The sequence below is a fragment of the Lytechinus variegatus genome, chromosome 7 (genome assembly GCF_018143015.1).
Source record: "Lytechinus variegatus isolate NC3 chromosome 7, Lvar_3.0, whole genome shotgun sequence".
Lineage (NCBI taxonomy): Eukaryota > Metazoa > Echinodermata > Echinoidea > Temnopleuroida > Toxopneustidae > Lytechinus > Lytechinus variegatus.
In genome coordinates this window covers 8,553,993-8,559,992 of record NC_054746.1, presented here as the reverse complement: position 1 = coordinate 8,559,992, position 6,000 = coordinate 8,553,993, and positions in this window count along the sequence as shown.

The following is a 6,000-nucleotide window of genomic DNA, read 5'->3' as shown; positions in this document are numbered from 1 at the left end:
ACCACGTACGCTAGGTGGTCTTTTAGTCTAAACCCACTGTGCGGGGTCACCAAAAATGACCACTAAAGCGTTGTTAAACTTTGACCACGACTGGGTTAAATATATAACCACACAATTATGGTCATTTTGGCTAACCCTATACGGTGTGGGGTTATTATCTTTTAAGAACTGAACAGGCCTACCCTGCAGTATAAAATAAATGAAAACAAAATAAATATGTATAATGTTATATCGAGGTTATTACCTGACTTAAGCACGAATTCCTGTGAGCAAGCAACTGCAGGGGACCGACGGCTTGAGGTCCTCTCCGAGGGACCTGCAATGAGGATAAATGCCTTATTCCAAAGGGCACTAGCGCACCACTTGGGAATCGAACCCACTGAGGTCACCGGAGTTCGTAACCCTCGCTCATCCAAAATGACCACAAAGTGTGGTTACAATTTGATCACGTTCAGGCAGTATATTGTAGGCCTATAACGTTATAGGCCTACAATATACTGCCTGAACGCTACGTGGTCATTTTGGCCACTGTGCGGGGTCACCCAAAATGACCAGTAAGCGTGAATGATTATTTTCCATTTGAAACATTCTGCGTGCACGTGGTCGCAATCATCGTGGTTAGTTCTACTTGATGCTGACAAAAAATGACCCAATTTTTATGACTAGTATAATTATCGTTGATTAAACCGTGACCACGAAATGTGGTCGAATTAGTCTCTTTCATCTGGCCACATTGTGCGTGGTCATAGTATAACTAATTATCGTGGTTAATTCTGATAGTGGTTCTGACCAAAGAAACTGTTTCGTCGATCATACAACCACGAAACGTGGTTAAATCATTTTGACCACGTAAAACCACGCAAAATCCGACCACACATTTTTAAGATAATTATCGTCGATCAAACCGTGACCACGAAACGTGGTCAAATTATGCTCTTTCATCTGACCACGTTCTGCGTGGTCAGTATAACTAATCATCGTGGTTAATTCTAGTAGTGGTTCTGACCAAAAAAACTGTTTCGTCGATCATACAACCACGAAACGTGGTTAAATCATTTTGACCACGTAAAACCACGCAAATTCCGACCACGCATTTTTAAGAGTGTAGGGGCCCCTTGGATCCGCCCATGCTTTGTAGAATAGCTGGTACGTTTTGAAAATCAGACCTGAACGCGATATAGAATACACAAAGAAAATAGGTCTCCGTGACAAATTCTCCAAGTCTTCACTCATCTTCTCATTTTTTTCTCTCTTCCCCTTTTTGATTTTTTTTTTCTTCCTTTCCCCTTTTTTTGCCCAGCCAATAGGGGAGGGGGGGGGCGGTCCCCCACCCCCTGGATCTGCCTATGGTTAACCTGCATCACTCGGTCGCATTTTTGTTTTTTACTGATTAAGAGAAGTCTTTAGAACATCTACCTATATAAAAAAATTGTAACATGACTTGACATGACAGCTTTTCCAAAAAAAAAGATTTTTTTATGCAAACACACTGTATAGTTCATCTTAATATCATATAGAGTAAGTGATATGTCCAGTCTGGAAGTTGACAAATTATCAGTGAATAAACTAGGATAAGACCTTACTGTCTGAAGACATGTTGAGGTCTGAGGTCCCAGGGGCAAGGAAAAGACCATCCAGTAGCTTACTCAGGATTTTTGAAAGGGGGGGGGGTTCAAGCTGAATGAAATGTACTTTTCATTCAGCTTGAACCCCTCCCTTTAAAAAATCCTGTGTACATTACTGATCAGTTTAACACAAATGTTCTATTGCTGTAAGTAATGACTGATGTTGCAATTACACTTTATCACATGATTAACTTTTTACCAATCATAGAGCAAGATTCTTAGTATGATAGAGCAAGTATCTTAGTATGTGGAATGTGAAGTATGAATAAACAGTTTAGTGATTTAACCCGACATTGACAATTTTTACATTTTGTACAAGTAAATGTAATAACTATCTGCAGAGATTTGACCATGTATCATTTATTTAAATAAAGAAAAGGTTGATTTTTATGATGTACATTACTCAGCTTAATTGTCTTATTTTACGTGTTTGTTTTTTTCATTTCATAAATATGTTTTTACATTCATAATGTATGACTTTCTTCTTATAACCATTCCTTTGAAATAATTTTTTTGTGCCATATTCAGCATTACGTCAAACTTCCCTTTGAAACAATACCGCAGTTCGGATTGCGAACTGCGGTGTTGTACCCCATTTTCCATTTGGATCTCCTAAAAATCATTTCCAAGCCCTTATCAACCGCGCTTGGCCAAGTAATCCAGGGGTAATCCCCGCTGTCTCAATTTCACCCCCACAGGCCAGTATATGAGCGTTGAGCAAAGGACGAAAAGATAAACAACAGCTGCGCTATTACGTAAGACTTCTCTGCCTGTAGTAGGACCTTCGGAATGAAATTATTGTATTCCATATTTAATCACGTTTTCAAAGGCATATTGTATTCAGTAACCCAATGTTAGTCCATTTTCAATTTCGAACAAAGAAAATCGACCTCGGAATAAGGAAAGTAAGCGAATAAAAATGACGGCATGCTTACAGGGACCGCACTCAGCGCTGCGCATGCATCCCATCGTGTGTGGCCCCCTGCTGTGACTGTATATGCCGGACCAATGTCAAGAAACAGGTGTTTTGATACTTAAATTGCTTTCTTGAGGCAGTTACGGCTGGAGAAGAGAATTGATGAGAAGGGGAACTGGGGTATAGTGTTCTCAAATGGAAGTTTTTCGTCATGAGTATTGAGAGGTTGAGAAGCTCATATAAATATCCAAATGAATTTTCAAATTCTTCGGGAGGAAAAATATTTATTCAATTGTACTTTTGATATTTCTATTTACCAAATACATTAATATTCACTTATTCTGAGAAGTTTACACAACCTGAATTCCATTGTTATGATTATTGAACTTTTTAACCACAGGTGTTTAAACCTACAGGTAAACTTGTTTGAGTCAACCTTCTGCAGCCAAATATTCACCAGTCGAAGCAATTTTTAGACCACTGTATGCAAAACATACATGAAACATAATGAAAATTCAACTAATTTGTACTAAAGTAAAAAAAAAAAAAAAAAGAACAGTGAACACATACATTCAAAATAGACAAGACACCAATTATTTTTTCATACTCATTTAATGGAATATTTCACATGAAATGTGTATATACAAGGGCAACGCTATGAATACTTCAAAAATATTTCACATTGCTTGTTTTTATTCACATAAATGTTATGAAGGTTTTGAATTAGAAATGTCACTAAATTTCATTCAATTACTAGGCATGGCTGAATATTTGTTCTCTTCAGACTATGAATTATGATTTTAAAGGTCAAGTCCACCTCAGAAAAATATTGATTTGAATCAATAGAGAAAAATCAGACAAGCACAATGCTGAAAATTTCATCAAAATCGGATGTAAAATAAGAATGTTAAGACATTTCAAAGTTTCGCTTATTTTTAACAAAATAGTTATATGAACAAGCCAGTTACATCCAAATGAGAGACGATGATGTCACTCACTATTTCTTTTGTTTTTTATTGTTTGAATTATACAATATTTCAATTTTTACGAATTTGATGATTAGGACCTTCTTGCCTGAAGCACAAAATGTTAAAATAATGGAATTACTCGTGTTCAGGGAGGAATGAAACTTCATTTCACATGACAATGACGAGAAAATCAAAATATTTCATATTTCATATAATAAAATACAAAAGAAATAGTGAGTGATGTCATCAGTTCCCTCATTTGCTTACCGACCAAGATGTGCATATAACTGTTTTGTGAAATGAAGCAAAACTTTAAAATTTCATAACTTTCTTATTTTACATCCGATTTTGATGAAATTTTCAGTGTTATGCTTGTTGAATTTTTCTCTTTTTATTCATAACAAGTTTTTGTTGGGGTGGACTTGTCCTTTAATGATGGACAGATTGCCTATCAACAGGAAAGACCAATAATTGGGTTATGTAAAAGAATCATTTCTATAATTTTCTTTTTGATCATTTTCTTCTCATTCTTTATATAAAATTGTAATTTATTTCAATAATAAATAATTTTTCACAAATGCAATAATAAAAGAAAAAATATTTATACTGTACAATTAAAAAAAAGGAAAACATTGTTATCTTCCTCCCCAGGCAAAAGAAATGTATCTCGATTTTTACAAATTTAAAGATTTTAGGGAAAATATCACATTTGATGAAAAAATGTTTCGTTTTATGTAAAATAAATTACGACATGCATTGCCCACAGAGTTTTAATCAACCATTTGAACCAGAAAAAAAGATATCTTTTGCACTTTTCAATTAATAGGTAATATAGGGAGCAAACCTGTTTGATAGGTAGAGTGTTATGTTATGTAACTTGATCGCCATATTTATAACATAAAATATATTATGGATGTCTAAACCGACATGTTTACACGCAAAGCCAACAATATTACTTGAGAGGGGAGGGGATTGACTTTTCTGTTTTGTAAGCAAATCTTATACTTCAAGGTGACATTACTTTTTAAGTAAATATATTAACCAAATAATACTGGATCCTATGTACAAGATCAGGGGAACATTTCACAAAATGTTTCATCAATGATTTTCACTGACTTATTTGCTCTTAGCCAATCAGATTGAAGGATTTGCAGTAGCTTGTAACATCTGCAAGAGAAAATCCTTTTCATGAAATACTCCCCTGTTGAAACTTGGAGCAGTCCAAGAGAAAAAAACTTTCGAAATGTTTCTCATTTTCAAAACTTCATAAATTCAGAATACATGTAGGTAGGTCTTTCTCTTTAGTTATTTCTTTAAACTTAATTGTTATGGCTAACAGAAACTGGCCTTGTGACATATTGGATGTTTTTAGTTGGATTTCAATAAAAAATGTCATTACAATTGTCATACACTTTGATGAAATTCTATTTTGAAGTGTAGAAAATGGTTCTTTTTATAAAGACATAAAACAAAGTTACAAGCCTAGACAGATATATTCAACATCTTTTCTACCTCATAGCTACTTGTGCATCAACATATTTCCTACAGGAAACTACCTTACATATCCTACCTACCAAATTTGATAACGATGTACTAGAATGGAATTGATTAATCAAGTAATATTTTCAAAGTATTTCCAGTAGTGATGGAGATACAAGTATGGGGACTACTTTAAATAAATGATGAAACTATCAATCTGTACTGACTGCACAGAAACATTGTTACCTCTAAACAGAGGTCTCGTTTCAACTGGTAATGTGGCAGCGATGCCCAATGTTACAATGCATGACACATTGAATAAACTGTTGATAAAAACCACTTGAACATCATATTTGATCATATCAACATGCACAGTTTCTCCAAACCCCTTTATTAGATGATTCTTAACACAGTGTTCCATATTCTGTAGTCAAGGTAAATTAGGCCAAGTTCGAACTCTGTGTTATTATGGGAAGCTGAAATTTCAAACTTTATATTGTATATTCTTTATGGTTTCTGTCATCATTCCCCATATTTCAATGGTGATGAAAATTTACTTCAGTTATCATTCCCAGACATTTATGAATGTAAGTGCCAAATGCGCTGAGAATTTGAAGCTATGCTGCTGGAGATTGGTGACATGTGGCTTTCCATAGTTAAAAAATATTTAAAGGACAAGTCCATCCCAACAAAAACTCTTAGTGTGAGTGCATCAGATGTAGATGTTCTTAGGTTTTAGATGGGAATTTAGGGAGTTTGGCACCCGTTACTTTGCATTTTCTGTTTTACCATTCAAAAGGTCTCAATATACAGCTAGTCATTGTTTCACGAAAATGCTTATGCTTAAAAAGAGAAAAATTCAACAAGCATACATCAAAATCGGATGTAAAATATGAAAGTTATGGCATTTTAAAGTTTTGCTTATTTCCAACAAAATATTTATATGAACGAGCCAGTTACATCCAACTGAGAGAGTTGATGACATCACTCACTCGCTATTTCTTTTGTAATT